The following is a 17,626-nucleotide window of genomic DNA, read 5'->3' as shown; positions in this document are numbered from 1 at the left end:
GATTGACCTACTCATGAATATTGAATGTTAAGAACTTCTTCCACATACATTGCTTCAGTAAAGCACTGGGTCAATGCTTCGGCACATGATCAGATAATTTTATGCTGCCCAAGCAGTATATATCTATAACCATACATTGAGTGATAATTGAAATATTTGATTACCTGCAGGTCATCACTAAAAGCTATTGCTTAGCAAAATAATTACCCTAAAAAAACATTAATCTATATCTGACACTCTTCATCCAGGTTTCCATTAATAACATAAACCTGTGGAATAAAGATCAACAGCTAACCTTGAACAAAAGGCAATGACTTTAAGGGAATGTCTTGCAAGTGTGATTCAAATGCAATAGAAATAAAAATTTAACAAATTTCTGAACTTTGATCTACAAAAAACAATTCAAACATTCAGTTTCCAATGTTTAAATACCGGTAATTTAGAAAAATGTCAAATTCCAACATAAATACAAATATCCATCTCCTTGAAAATCAAAGAATATGGTATATATATTTTTTTTTTAAACTTTCAAGTATACAGTACACATTTCAACTTGTAGGGGCATATCCTTTTCAGTGAAAGTGTGAAGGTACATAGTCTGCAGGCACAGACCTTTGTGTTTTGCAATTCACAGTCATATAGTGCATAAATGCAGAGTCTAAAGTAGTGAGGCTACATGTAGATTCACTACATGTATGTACTGTGGCTGGCTCTACCTCACAGACAGAGCCTTTTGTGTCTAGTCTTTACTCTAGACCTCTTATTGGTTAAAGCGTCAAATGTGAGTCTGTGTTTGCAGACTAATGTGAAAGCATGATTAACAACACGAGCCAGATGTACATGTATGTGTATTAATCAGCAAATCATAAACGGGGCACCCTGAGGGGGGAGGGGGGGCGAGAGGCCCCAATGGTCTCCTGGATTTAACTAAACCCTCAAACAGAAAGGGTGTGTAATAGCTCGCAGAAAAAAATAAAATGGGGTCAATGGAGGGTGTGTTGAGGGAATTCACCCCAAAATAATTTAGTGAATGATATGACTGACGGCCAAGTGTAGGTTATAAGCAAATATTAGAGTTTTAAGTGTGCCATATGAAACAACAGCAGCACTATTTTCAAACTGTTGTTGTTGTGTTTTCTGGTTGTTGTTGCACTAATGTTGTTGCTGCTATTGTTGCTATTATCATTTTCATGATCAATATTGTCACTATTTAATCATCATCAATATTATCAACATCATCATTATTGTTATTAATATTACTACCATTGGCATTATCTTCTTCTTCTTCATCATCATCATCATCATCATCATCATCATTACAGCTTCTCATGCTTGTCCTCTTCCTCCTCCTCCTCCTACTATTACTAAGATGATGAAGACAACAACAACAATAATCATAACAATAATAATAATCATAATAATAATAATAACAATAACAACAATGATAATGATAATAATGATAGTAATATGCAACATTTTCATATAACAATCAATACAAATTAGCAGCGCCGCCAATAAGGTTTAAAAGGAACATGACAATAAAATATGATAATAACAATATACTACTATTGTTTTCTTTTCTTTATAACGCAGATCGAGAGCGGCCTCCTGAGACACCTCATCAATGGTCTGTTCAGGAAATGAAGGGAAATGAGACCAGCTTGACCTAATCCGTAGACCGCGTATCGTGATTCACTATTAAATTTATCACCGTCCAAAATGCAGTCCTAACACACGTTTAGGGGGATCCTCTGCAGTCAATATCCTACACAAACTCCTTTATTTTGACACCTCAATCAAATGACATCAATGCATACTGTAAATATATTTTTGAAAATTAAAACAATACCTGTATATAAGGAGCAAAGTTTACTATCATGGAAGCATTTCAAAAAGGATTGTCAGACATTTCATCCTGTTTTATCTGGCAGTTAACATTTGAACTACAATTAATGTTTTAGCCAACCAGTCAAGGAAGTTGTCGGATCTGCCGTATTGATGGTAAAGTCATTGCACTGCCAATCAGTTAGATCGGGAGGAGAGACCTGCAGGTCATAGTGATTCAGTTCGCTTTTCACCTCCCAGGCACAATACACCCAACAAGAAATAAATGAAATAATCAAATTCATGTTGAAACCAAGCAAAAATAAGAACAAAATAAAGACCCTTAAACAAAATAAAAGAATAAGAGGCACATTATAAAGGAATGTTACTGTTGTTTGTAATTTTCAATTACAATAGATGCATTTTTCTTGTAATTTGACAATAATGCAATGTAGATGTAAAAGTAGTGCAGGATTGTAAATGAATTTGTTGAAGATAAAATGAAGAGTGAACAAGCCCTAACAGTCATGTGAGTGAAACAACCATATCACAAACACTTTTACAAAGCCAAAACTGTGGTGTTTAATGTATATGAAGAACCCCAGTCATTTTAATCTGTTATTAAATTATGGTGTTAAATCTACACCTAAAGGTGTTAAATAAACACCGTTGATTATTACTTTTAAACACCTTTGGTGTTAATATGTTCAAACTCCAGGGTGTAATTTTTAACACCTCAGGGTACAGTCCTCTAGGGACACCAACTGATGTCAGTTTTAACACTGGTCCCAGTTTACCGGTGTACATAGAGGAGTCATTTTACTCCGATGTTCAATTTGTGGTGTTAAATAAACACCCAAATGTGTTATTAAAACACCTCAGTTATTACTTTAACACTCTTTGGTGTTATATTTAAACATTAGGGTAGAATCTTAACACTTAAGGATGTGGTCCTCAACATCAACTGGAGTGGTGTTGGTATCAATTATACAATGTACATAGAGTGTAGTCACACTATAAAGCCAGTACACCAGTGAGTAAGCCCGAAATCTTGACTTAAATGACTCTGCACTACCTTGAAAAGATAAAGAAATAATACATGAAGATATGATTACGGTACTAACTTTTTGGACATCTTGTGCCACTTTCCACTTCAGATCAGTATAATAATATCCACATGTGGCTTGAAGGAACCATTGGCCAATGCAATACTCCTCGATCAGTCGCCGACGAACTTAATGCTTCAAGATAACACAGGCTGAGCCACCAGGGACGAGTGATAAACGCTATGTGACAAGAGATGTATTGAGGAAGGGGGTATAGACGGAGACTATCTCTGTGTTGTGAAACCTAATAGTCCCACCTGGACACCTGCACGAGGGTTAATTACAGAGTAGGAGTCTGCAAGATGAAGTAAGGTAGATCGCTATTTGGAGTTACTATGAAGTTGTCAGACTTTCTTGGTCAGATGCTGAGTACTCAAACAGAGTGTTTCATATATACTCCAAGATCTTTGAATGAAAAACTCTATATGGGATGGTCAAGAAGATAACCAAGTGTTTCCATACATGCTGCATACATTTTTAATACTGCTACTAAAGATTAAATTGTATGACAAAGAGTGTCAAGTATTCTTAGACCAGTATTAAATGAGGTCACCAAGAATTCTGGTAATCCAAGTAACTGTTTCCTGTTTTAAACTGTAACTAGATCTTGATACTTTTTAAACAGAAAGAAGAGGAAGAATATGACGAATATCAAAGCATAGGGTGCAGATGCTAATGTATGTGTAGATCAAGTCAATTCTCAAAGCAACACAAGAAATGTAGTCATTGAAGATCAGCAAGTTCATACTCCAGACATGAAAGCGTTGTTTCCTGAAGTGGCTCAACTTATCCTCAGGGTTTCGTTCATCCTGTTAAAAGAATCACACTACCATTGCTATTTGTCAAGAAATATCAAGTTGAAGACAAGCTCCAGATCTCTTCTGCTCAAATGTCATTCCTTGGTGTGAGCAATTGCTGTAGAAAAAAGGTACAAAGACCTGTTGATGATAGGCTCTTGCAATTCAAGGGGTAAATGCCAGTTGTTCTGTAAACAAATATCCAGGTATGTTTAAGGTATTTGACGAGACACTGCAGACATCCTTCTAGGGATAACAAGATTAGTAAATGAAGATGATCACCCACACCTGCAAATTAACACATCCCAGAAGCTCCTCCCATCCACCTAAAAACCTGATGTAATAATACTAAGTGAATGCCTTCGTGCCAAGATCTCAAGGTAACTGTCCGTTAAAATCCTCGTGGAAACTGGAAGAAGGCTTTGTTGCACTCCTAAGATTGGTAATACAGTGTCAGCTGGGCAGGTGTTCGCACACCTTCAAGGAATCACAGGGACTGTTTCAATCCTACGAGGAAGCAGGTCCTTGATAAGTACACCCTACCCCTCAAAAAAATGTGGTTCAGACAAATCAAGGAAAAGTAAACAAACACAAGGTGTGCAGTCTAGAGAACCGTTGCCAGTTGCGAGGTAGCTTCACCGGCAAGTTACATGTATCCAAACAAAACTGGATATGCCCATCTCAATACGCAACATGCCCGCCGCAATGTGACACTTTAAATGAGCTCTTCCTGGCCAATAGCCCCTACATGAGCATCTTGCCCACTCTCTATCTCTCCCCCTTTCAACACCTACGGCTATATCTCCGAAAATAGTTGGGTTTGTGAGAAGTTATTTCTGGGTGATCCCACAGACGAATGGCATCGTACGAATGGGGGAATGGAATCAATCTAGCATGATTTTGCGAGAGATAATTGATTAAGAAGGGATTAGGAAAGGTATACTCATATGTCTGAATGAGGCGAGATACCGAGGTGCTCATTCTACGTTCGCTACCACCCCCCCCCCCCCCTTTACACCATCACCCCAGGCTCTTATCATGTTTCTTGTTGGGGAAAAATGTACAGAGCATGAACAAGTATGCGAAGAAGAGTAACTCATAAAATGACAGCTTGTGAGTCACAGGAAGTGCAAGGGAAGGGGAAACTTGAGGAAGGGGCCGCAGAGAGATGGAAAGAGAGAGAGAGAGTGAGTGAGACAAGGTGGTGAGGACAGAAAAGAACAGGAGTCAGGATTTAAAAAAAAAATAGATGAGAATCACAGATATGTGATGGATAGAAGAGAATTATTTATAAAAAGAAAAAATAAAGACACTGAAGTGAAATATTAATGGGATATGTAGTAGAAGTAGTAGCAGCAGTAGTATTAGTAGTAGTAGAAGTAATAGTAGTAGTAGTAGTAGTAGTAGTAGTAGTAGTAGAAGTACTAGTAGTAGTAGTAGTAGTAGTAGTAGTAGTAGTAGTAGAAGTAGTAGTAGTAATAGTAGTAGTAGTAGTAGTAGTAGTAGTAGTAGTAGTAGTAGTAGTAGTAGTAGTAGTAGTAGTAGTAATAGTAGTAGTAGTAGTAGTAGTAGTAGTAGTAGTAGTAGTAGTAGTAGTAGTAGTAGTAGTAGTAGTAGTAGTATTACTAGTAGTAGTAGTAGTAGTAGTAGCAGCAGTGGCGGCGGTGGTGGTGGTGGTGGCGGCGGCGGTGGTGGTGGTGGTGGTGGTGGTGGTGGTGGTGGTGGTGGTGGTGGTGGTGGTGGTGGTGGTGGTGGTGGTGGTGGTGGTGGTGGTGGTGGTGGTGGTCAAAATAAAGATTGATATGACTATCACTCTATTTGGAAAATATAGCTAATGCTGAGTATGGAGTTGAAAAAAGACATTACCACTATAATAATAAGAAAAAAGAAGTTAATTTGAGAATAAGCTTTCCAGTCTAGTTCAATTGATAATAAACATACTGTAATATTTCAATCTATATATATATCTATATTATGCAAATTACAAAACATAGCAGAAGAGGGCTAATAGAATATTAAAGTCAAATTTTATTCAAACTCCACATGCCATATCTTTCAGTCATAACTGCTTGCTTCCCAATAATAACAAAAAAAGAATACCAACTTGTACTAAAAATCTATACTTTTAAAGGGAAATTTCACCCTGGTGGTAAGTTTGTTTTAAAAGAAGCAGAAAATTCAAGAAATTTGGTGGTGAAAGTTTGATGAAAATCCATCAAAGAATTATGAGAGATTAACGAATTCCTAAATATTTTAATTTGTGACACCAGTGTATGCGAGCAGCTTTCCCATGTTAAAATTCTAAAAATTCCATTTATTGGAATATGATGAAAACAATATTATTCTTTACAGAAGATGGTATGAACTAATGTGTCTCATGATATATCTACCAAATAAAATCACTAGAAATATTTTTTTAGAAAATTGCATTTTTGGGAATTTATATCACACAACAACATATGGAGGAACTGCTCGTCTGTGACATCACAAAATCATTAAAAACGTTAGAAATTCATAACTCCATTATTTTTTTATGGATCTTCATCAAACTATCACCAATATTTTTTTTCATCTAATTCTGCTTTTATTAAAACCAATCTATTACCAGGGTGATTTTTCCCCTTAGGAGACAAGTCTTGCAAATGGGGACATTTTATTTTAGGTCAGTACCCAAATGCAATATCATTTCTGGGGAGCATTTCATGAACAGATAGTGATTTTCCACTTTTTGCTTTACATGTACTTTACATTGATAATAAGAATAATAGCTGGATTTACAAAGCGCTTTGTGCCAGAGGTTACAAAGCCCTGCTATTATTACCCCGGATTTAGCTCGAGCTAACATCACCGGCGCTCAGTGCATGCAAAGAATTACTCCTGCCGGGTACCCATTCACCTCACCTGGGTCGAGTGCAGCACAGTGTGGACTAAAATCCTTGCATTTCATTGGCTCAGAGCAAATTTGCCAGGGACAATCTCTGAGGAGAAGTTTCATGAAACACCCCTCAATCGATACACATACACACAGACATACTTTCGTACATGGAAAGAAATGGAAATTGGGTAGTCTGCAGGCACAGACCCATGGTTTTCCCAATTTCGCATAGTGCATAATGCAGAGTCTGAAGTAGTGAGACTAGATTCACTATGTACTGTGGCTTGCTCTACAGAGAGACTTTGAAGACTAGTCTTCACTCTACAGACATGGTTTTAATTAAAGTGTCAAATTTGAGTCTGTGCTTGCAGACTAGAAGACTGGTGCAAACAAGTTACCCGTGAAATTCTCTAATATGTAGCTCAATGAGGAAATCGGAACATAACAATGCAAATTGAATGCCATTGTTTCTGAGCGAATTTTACAACTTACAGTACTCGTGCAGCAAAATATAAACAAGATGTTTTCCAAAATGCACAATATGGATCTCCAACCATGAGTTGAAGCAGGAGGAACAAGAAGCCTAAATAGTTGCTTGAAAAATGAATTTCAAAATCATTTGATGAATAAGACTAACAAGAAAAAATGTAATAGTGTACGAAATAACATCGAACCGGCTCCTTAGAAACCATAGGTCTTGACGTATGAATCTCCCTATAAAAAAACTGAATTACGTTGTTTGTGAATTTTTCCAATGTAATTCATAAAGGGGTGTAATGGATCATATAAACTCCAAATTGAAGCGTAACCATGGAGGAAATCTGACAAAATGGAATGCTTAAGAACCGTGAGGAGGCTGACGTAAGCAGACTTACCGGAGAGGAATTGTGGTAATTATTTCCTTCCAACGGGCCAAGAAAATGTTACGTTCGACGGCACGTTCACTGCCACGGGCAACTACGTTTCATCCTTGAAAGAAACCAAGCAATCCTACAAAACCCCCCAAGAATTATTAAACAGAATTTTCCTGAAAAACTCCAGCAAAGTTTTTTTTTTTACCAGAATGCAACGTCTGTGGACCGCAAGTCGATACTGGAGATAACCTAATCCAGAGTGTATTGCTAAATGTGCAAGTGCACAAAGAGCCCTGAAAGCAAGTCCTATGATTTCTTACTGAATACATTTACAATGAAATGAAAAAAATGTATATGTATTTGATTCATGTATGTAGCTATAAAGATATTCAATATGATACAACATATCATTGCACTGCAGGCTTAGGATGTGTCATCGTGTTCGCTTAATAGGAGATGGCAAATAAAATACTTTTATTCTGTATCAGATTCTTCAAATAATAATGAAATTCCTTGCGGGATCAGAATTCATCTTTGGGGAGTAAATTGTCTGTTGTTAATCTGGTATTGAGTCTCGGGTTTCGACCAAGTGTCCCAATCCACTAATACACCCCCCATGGCGTGATAAAGAATTGATAAGAATCGTCTTCCCGATATTATAATCCACCTCTGATTCATGCAAGAGTCTATTCGTCTCTCAAGTCATTAGGTTGTCTAATTGTTCTTTGAGTCATTGTATATGTAATATCAGTCACGTTGTTGCCAATTTGATATATCTTCCGACAAGTCACCAATTTGATATCTTCCTAAAAGTGATTAAAGATCTGTATCTTGAAATAAGTCCTGCTAATTTTTCCTGTTTGCACTTTAATTGTACTTATTCTTTATTATCAAACTTGATAATTAATTAGGAGTTTTTCACTCAGATTGCTTCATCATTTTTTCATACATGTATTTTCATAAATGAGTGTATGATATGTCTCCCTTGTAGCAAAATAATTTGCAGCAATTATTATAATTTTATTCAACATTAAAGGTTAAGTCCACCCTATAAAAATGTTGATTTGAATCAATAGAGAAAATCAAACAAGCATAACTCTCAAAATTCATCAAAATCAAATGTAAAATAAAAAAGTTATGACATTTTAAAGTTTCGCTTTATATTTTCACAAAACAGTTATATGCATAACTCAATGACATGCAAATGAGAGAGATGATGATGTCCTTCACTCACTATTTCTTTTGTTTTTTATTGTTTGAAATATAGAATATTTCAATTTTTACAGATTTGACAATAAGGACCAACTTGACTGAACCATAAAGTGTTAAGGCGATGGTAAATCCACTGTTCAAGGAGGAATGAAACTTTGTTTCAAGAAAACTGAGGAGAAAATGGGAATAAATCATATATTTCATATAATGAAATACAAAAGAAATAGTGAGCGATGTCCTCAGTCCCCTCATTTGCAGACCGACCAGGATGTGAATATAACTGATTTGTGAAATTAAGTAAAACTTCAAAATGTCATAACTTTCTTATTTCAGAACCGATTTTGATGAAATATTTGGTGTTATACTCGTTGGATTTTTCACTTTTTATTCAAGTCAACTCTTTGTTGAGATGGACTTGTCCTTTAAATCAGTAATCAATTCAACTTTTTATTTTTCCATCCATGGGAGACAAAATTTGAATAATGACATATAGTAAAACACAAAAGTGGGGATATGACATCATCAGCCTGCTCATTGCATACAGTATATTCATACAAGTAATGCACAGAACTGTTACACCCTATTAATTCCTAGTGCGATTTCAATAAAATTGTTTGTCTGATTTTACTTTATCCATAAGTTTTTAGCCTGGAGTACCCCTTTATTTAACTTGGGCAACCACAAGGTCTGCCCTCTATGTACAGCGTACTATTATTAAAGGTGTACATTGTATATGATTACAGTAATTGTCACATCTTTTATACATACTCAATTATCATACCTCTGATTGTGTCAGAAGCTTTTTTTCATATTTATCATTCACTATCATTTGGATGAGAGATTCTAAATTCCACGGATTTAGAATGAATCCAGATCAACTGTGAATAGAGACAGACGAATATTGGATTTAGATTTAAACCTTGTGAATTCGCAGAAAAGCTAAAAGATTTGAATTCATATCTTTTGAGATTTAAAAGTTAATCCGTAAGATTAAATCCAATATTCTGCTGGTCCCTATTAACAGCCGATCTGGATTTGTTTTACACCCTGTACATCTTTGAAATATGATATAATTTCTGGAAAACTTTGTGGCCTATATTCTCAAAAGAAATTGTAACACAGAACAAATCCATGGTTTGTGCAGATTTCATGTACAATCGCTCATTATAATCAGACGTCCTTTGCCAAAAGCATGCATTTATAATTGGACTTTTAAAGTGTAATTGATGAAATAAGCGCAGGCAATATTTTACTTCTTTTTAATTTTCAGGGGCTACTTTTCACAAGCGATGGTCTAAATCTGCAACATTAGATATTAAAATCTTTATTGCAGTGAACTTGGAATTTCTTTTTTAATTTTCAAGGGCTATTTTGAGCATTTCAGGGGCAACATCGCCCCGAGTCCCAGTGTAATTTTTTTCCCTGAATCAGTGTTATTATGTACATAAATTTTCAATTTTCAATTTTTAGTCCATGGTTTTGTAAACATGGTACAATTGAAACCTCTTTTGAGAATACATGCCTATATTACATATTAATAAAATATGGCTTTTTTGCTTCACTCATTCATTGTTTGGAAATACATGTATGTGAAACTTGTATTGTGTTGTCAAAGAAGAATTTTCTTCATTTCATTGTTATTACAGTATGATTTATGATTAATAATTAGCCTGCGGAAGGTTCCATAATTCATCAAAAAAAAATTAGCATCATCATTACAATTCTGTGTGGACTGAGGTATTAAAGTTGTGCTTGCAAAATAGAACTAACCTTCTCATAGAGGGCGCTATATACACAATACACATGGGACAGAGATCAAATTTAGTCTGATGTTTACTTTGGAAAAGGAAAAGTATTATTATTTTCTTTTCACAACCTAGTTCATGCTGCTCTGTTGAACAAAAAAATAGATGAATCAAACAGGCTGGTGACCAAATATATCAGACAACAGAATAGGAAATAGATTCAAAAGTACCTTTAAAATTTGAATAATGGTCATAAAGAGATCCCATGTTACATTACATGTACATGTATATGTACAAATATGGATTTTAAAAAGCCTTATTCATGAATTGCATAAAATTTGCACAAAAATTTGTAGAGATTGAATTATAACATGAATTCATGTTAAAAAAAAGACTGAAGAAATAAAACCTAAAAAGTTCACTTTTGTATTGCGCATCGGAATAGTTTACTAGATAGATGGCGCATAACAAATGCTGTGTTTATTATTATTGAAAAAGACAATAACTTTGTGTTATTGGAATTTGCAGGCAAACAAATACACATTTTACGAATTTTAATAAAATACAAACTTATATTTTCTTATTCAGGTACCGGCTCATACAGCATAAAAATACAACGAAATTTGCCTGTGGTGTAAGCCTAACATCTTTTTACATACATGTAGTCACGATGATAATTGCATTCAGATAGGCTAGTAAAATACAGCTGACTCTTCCTGTAAAAGAACACAATTAGTCACAATTATTCAGAGTTATAAATTATAAATAACTGTAAACTCTACAATAATGTTTAAGTTTACTCAGTTTTAAAACATTCCATTGAGCAAAGTTGATTTAATACTTCACAAGCCTACATGTATATATGATTAGTTACATTACTCACCATTCGATGTGTGATTCAAATAAGGTATGAAATGTACAGTAAATCCAATTCTGAACAAAGACAAGATGTTTTACGAACTACATGTATTCCGTAACTATTCAAATTCTTTTCTTCAAGTCACTTGCGCAGGTGGCGAAAGAACAATTAACTACACCAAGAAAGGAATACATTCCACGCACGTCTTCATTTCAAGCCTATGAAATATTGCTTTTGAAGAAGAATTCTGAATATCACTCTATTTTCCAAATACAAATTACACAATATAAATCCAAGAGATTCCCAAAGTTCATCTTTTCACCACAAAAGGCTTTGAGTGCGGCCAAGTTCTGGCTTTATTCCTGCTCTGAAATGTCAGCTGATGATGAGTATTGAAGAAGAAAAAGACAGGAGGAAAATATGCGGTAGAAGAGTTCAATATCGAGACCAAACTTTGACTCACATTCTATGACTGGATTAATCACATCACGTGGAAGGCATAGACAGAGCGAAAGCTCAGGAAAAGGCCTAAAATTTGCCGTCACCACAAATTGTTCTCCTAAATATAAAAAGATGGAAATACCAATGTTTTAACATCAGCAGGGCTAGAGGGGGAGAGAGAAAGGGAGAGGGAGAGAGAGGGGGTTGGAGGGGGAGAAGGAGGGCATGGATACATGCGATAGGGACGGTGTTGGCCCCTGTCGCTATGGCAACGATGAGTGACAGGAAGCCAAGGAGAGGGTTGTCTTTCCCTCCAGTCCCAATCTGCGAGGAACGCAGGCAATGGTGGAAGTTAAAAGCCGCTGTCAGCTCAGACTCAGACAGACTCCAAGATGACATTTGGAGACCAGTTCGATAGACTACACTGTACCGTACATGTTGTAGGAGAGCCAGTCCAGTCAGAGGTTTAAGTGTTAAATTGGCAACACGTCTTGGGTGCTTTAATACTTGGTTCAATATACACAGCAAAAATGCCTTCGGAGTTAATTAATAAACTGTAACCCGATTCAAACATACATGTACATGTCGGTAAACACCAGAGTGTTGAAACAACACAAGTGTAGAATCAAAGCCAATTGTTGTTTTAACACTGACTGGTGTTATACATTATGTACACCAGTCCCATTTCATAAAGGCTCGTTATGTAAGAAAATGGATACTCTGTAATTTCTATAACAAATTTTCTATCAGAATTTCAATAGCTTTCAACTTTTAATGTAAATTTGTTATTACAACAAGCTTTATGAAATATGGTTCCCTCTGTGTTTAATAGCTCAAAGCCTAATGGTGCTGATTCAACACAACTCCACTAATTGTACAAAGTCAGGTACAGTATTGGAAATTCATGTTTTCAAGCATTTTGATAGTATTACTATACATGAGCAATCATCTTTTCTGAGATACTTATTTCTGACATTTGTCAAACATCGCCATCAGAGAATGTAGCACCATTTCGTCCAATGTACAAAAACAATGGTCAATGAGCAAATATGGTTTGAAATTATGTCTAAATCAAGGCCTCAAAATCAATACGAATGCCTCCAAAAAAAAGAAGATTTTTTTTCATCATCAGGATTACAAAACACACGTGGGGAATAATCTTGCCCTATATATTATATTAATGAACCAGAATACATTGAGTGTTTTACCAATATGTTTTAATTACATGTTCAGAAAAGTTATATTCATACATTGTACATGTACATACGTATGTACACACACTTGGCAGTATGATTAATAATACAAGAAAAAATCAATCAATCCACCTTAATTTGCCTCAAGGGAAGTACACTAAAACACCCTTCTCATTCTCAATTTGAATGTCAATGCCTTTATTCCCGAGTTGACCTCAATCCGTGAAGGTCATCGTCTATTCTTAGTAGCTTGTAACAGACAGGAAGTCCTTTATGGACGTCGCAATCCCCATATACAGCCTACACGTATGAATGAAAGTTAGCCACAATCCTAATTTTAGTGCTGGCTGCACTAATAATCAGACAGGAAAAAAATTAATATTTACTGTACACTGGTTATTTTCATACTTCTATAAACAAATTAAACTTAGATTCATCAAATTGAAAATTTTGAAATGGTCCCAGTATATTCTCTTCTTTTTTTTTTGGGGGGGGGGTTCAATTCAAAAGTCAATCATTATCCTAATTTTAATGCTGTGCTATCAGGCAGGGGGAACATTCATATTTTCTGTATGATAGTATTTTTTTAAATACTTCTACAAATTATTCTGAATTAAAATCAAATGTTAATGTTAAAATCAAATATCAGGCAGGGGGAACATTGATATTTTATGTATGCTAGTATTTTTTAAAATATTTCTACAAATTATTCTGAATTAAAATCAAATGTTAAATTGACCCTAACAACAAAATTAAACAAATTAAACAAATTAAACTTAGATTCATCAAATTGAAAATTTTGAAATGGTCCCAATATAATATTTTTTTTTTTGGGGGGGGGGTTCAATTCAAAAGTCAATCATTATCCTAATTTTAATGCTGTGCTATCAGGCAGGGGGAACGTTCATATTTTCTGTATGCTAGTATTTTTTTTTAATACTTCTACAAATTATTCTGAATTAAAATCAAATGTTAATGTTAAAATCAAATATCAGGCAGGGGGAACATTGATATTTTCTGTATGCTAGTATTTTTTTTTATATTTCTACAAATTATTCTGAATTAAAATCAAATGTTAAATTGACCCTAACAACAAAATTAAACAAATTAAACTTAGATTCATCAAATTGAAAATTTTGAAATGGTCCCAATATAATTTTTTTTTTTGGGGGGGTTCAATTCAAAAGTCAATCATTACCCTCATTTTCATGCTGTGCTATCAGGCAGGGGGAACATTCATATTTTCTGTATGCTAGTATTTTTTTTAATACTTCTACAAATTATTCTGAATTAAAATCAAATGATAAATTGACCCCAACAGCATTTCTTGTTTTTTGTTTGTTTTTGGTGATGGGGAGGGGGATCTTTTAAAACTCAAAAGTGATATTTCAATATTTTGGGGTAAAAATCTCCATATCTCCTTATTGCTAAACCGGAATAATGACAATAATAGATGGATCTACTGTACATGTATATCTAGCACTTACATGTACATGTATATACAAAATGCAAATATTATTATTTGTAGTTTTAGCTCGAACTCCTGCTCAATTTTTCAAGGAATTGATAAACCATATACAGGGCCTTATCATTTTGTCCACCCCCCCCCCTTTTTTTTTGAGGGGGGAGATTAAGATTTTGTCCATTCAAAAAAAGGTTCTTTTAATAATGTACACATACAAGGTATGCATTGTTTGTTTTCACATTGAATATTCACTTTATAATTGAATCAATCTTTGTTAGTTTGTTCTATTTTGTTCCATTTTGATTAATTTATATTATTTCATTTTTTTTTCTGTGGGGATATGTTGCCAATGATAACTAATCAGTGTCTGATTTCTTAGTCTAACCCACAAAAATCATCCCACAGGATAAGACTAAATCCTTCCCTATGTACATGTATCCATGAATCACTCCCACCGTCTCCAGTGCACATACTCACATAGGTGCCAGAAGACAAGAGAAGGGAGAACAACAGAGGGCGACTATAAAGGGGGAAAAGACATAAAAAGGCAAGTCAACGAAGGGCACACATACATTTGGAGGTACTTCAGAGTCCATTCTCACATGTTAAATTAAAGCTCATCTAAAAATCATCACAAATCAATCCCTCGATAGATTTCATTTTAAATCACTGACATTGATCACAATCAACAGAATACAACAAAAATAGATGTTACTTTATTTAGGGTACTTGTCCAGCTCAAACAAAAGTTAAATGGCATGAAATAAGACTTACATGTACCATAATTTCCTTCAGTTCACGGTGACAAAAACTGGAATTGCATTGCCGATAATACTAGTAATTAGAATCAAATACAAACATGCAGTCTAGCTTCTCCAAAAGCCCAAGAGTATGAACATAGAATTATTTTGAGAGAAATTGAGAGAAAAATGAGTAGAAGAAAACCCCCGAATGTGCCCCAAGTGGGCAATGCTTTTATAAAATGTTCGCATTAGACCTAACAAATTATAATTGTGTTTATGTTATTTGAATGATCAAGTGAGAACTTCCAGTGAGAATTAAAAGAAATGAATTACTTTGATTTACACACTGTAATGTAATATGAGAACTGGCTCATTATAATCTGTGCTCCATCATTCCATCACGTAAGAAACTAAAACTTTAAATGTGAAATAATAATCTACAGGTAAATGAATCTATAAACATACAGTTCATGGTAATCAGACAAACATATCGAACCAGAAAAAAATATCAATCAATTGATCAATCATTGATTAGCAAATGTTTGACTGACTGACTGAATGAAAAAATAAATAAATAAATAATAATAAATAAATGAATAAATAAATGAATAAATAAATGAATAAATAAATAAATAAATAAATAAATAATAATAGATGAATAAATAAATAAATGAATAAATAAATAAATAAACAAATAAATAAATAAACATACAATGTAAATAAATAAATGAATGAACGAACCAACGAACAAACAAATAAATATATAAATAAGTATTAAATAAGTAAACAAATAAATAAAAATTATAACAAATAAACAAATAAATTGAAAGATGAATACATAAAACATTAATTTATGCAAATAATTAAGAGAAATCTAAAGATTTTGTTTATCCAAAGGTATGTAGGATGTCATTGTGTATTGAATTGATACACTAAACATGCAGACCAAAGTCTCTAATACTTCCGTCCAGTTCATGGACACGTCGAGCATCAAAATGGCAACACACTGTTCTCCCCTGGATTACCCGGCCTCTTTTACTGTCCTCCATTTCAGCAAGGTAACAAGATCACAGGATTAAAAGGAATGACAATCTGTGTCATCCATGACAATCAATGAACTACGAGTACACTGTTCCATACCCCTCTAATGCAAGCCCTTAATTAGGCTCAAAAAGATGTTACAATATGATGAAAATAGCCCAGTTTTAACATGCTCAAAGCTTGTTCCAGGCGATTCATGGGGGACTGCTTGCAGAGGTCCATACAGAACACAATTATATGCTTTTCACATTGCATTTCCTTAACCCCATACTATCCTTAACCCCGGACTATCCTTAACCCCATACTATCTTTTTTTTTTATTCACACTGTCTTTCTTAACCCCATACTATCTGCTCAGTCAGTCCGCAAGCCCTGAAAAAGTAGCTTCTTTTATCCAAGTGATATTCATGACAAGAGGGTTTTTGCATAGTTAATTAGCTTGGTGCGAACCAAAACACCTCTTTTTATTCGGCCATTGCTGCTCTAAATATTGACCAAATTTCATGCTTTTGGTATCTTTGTAAAGAAGAAGAATCATTCTTTTAGGTCATGTGTTTTGATTTTTTTTTTAAATGTTGTAATATAGGAAAAACTTTTGATCTAAAACATGAAACAAAATATTTTTTTTCATCGAACAAAAGTTGTTGTTTTCACACTTAATTTCTGTTTGGGCACAAATTATTTTTAAATCATGATAAAGCTGAAGATCTAAGCTTTAATATGATATAATTTCTATAAGAAGATGTATTTTAGATGGGTCAGCAGCCAGCTTTTCATAGGCCAAGTACATTTTGCAGCTCAAAAACAAGAATACTGCGCTCTGATTGGTTGTAGACTCCACACACCCACGCAAATTCCAATGTTCCCCACACTGGGCCTCTGCAAGGTCACACTCACCATGTGGTAATCTCTTCAAACTACCGCCGCTGTTTGTTTTGAAAACAGTATTCAGCCAATCAGAACTCTGGATTTTATGTTACTCAAAAATTTCAGAAATCTCGTCTTGCATCTTGATGGAAATAACTGGCTGCTGACCCATCTAAAAGATGCCACATATCAAGAGTGACATTGTAAGAAAGTACAATGTATAGAGTTTGAGCTTTCTGATGATATAAATAATGTTGGTGCCTAAAACACAAAATGTTGCACAATTTGCAAGTGAAAACAGAGGAAGAAAATTATGTTTGATGCATCTTTTCAGGTAAAAAATTCACTTACTTATCAAAATATTTCATTCAAAAAAATGACCATTATAAAAGGGTAATATTTACTCTTGCCCATGGTACAAAAAAAAATCAATATTACTCAAGAAGAAAGTGGTTAAATTCTTTGAGAAAGAAAGTCTCACAATTCACGAGATTTTGCAGGGACATGAATTCAGCCACGAGAGGACTTGGATAAATCTTGCTCATTTGCTTATTAACACAGGGGCTTGCGGACTGACTGTCCTTAGCCGGGGTTAACGCCTTAA

Source organism: Lytechinus pictus, chromosome 15, assembly GCF_037042905.1.
Source record: "Lytechinus pictus isolate F3 Inbred chromosome 15, Lp3.0, whole genome shotgun sequence".
In the NCBI taxonomy this organism is placed as follows: Eukaryota; Metazoa; Echinodermata; class Echinoidea; order Temnopleuroida; family Toxopneustidae; genus Lytechinus; species Lytechinus pictus.
This window is presented reverse-complemented; position numbering follows the sequence as displayed.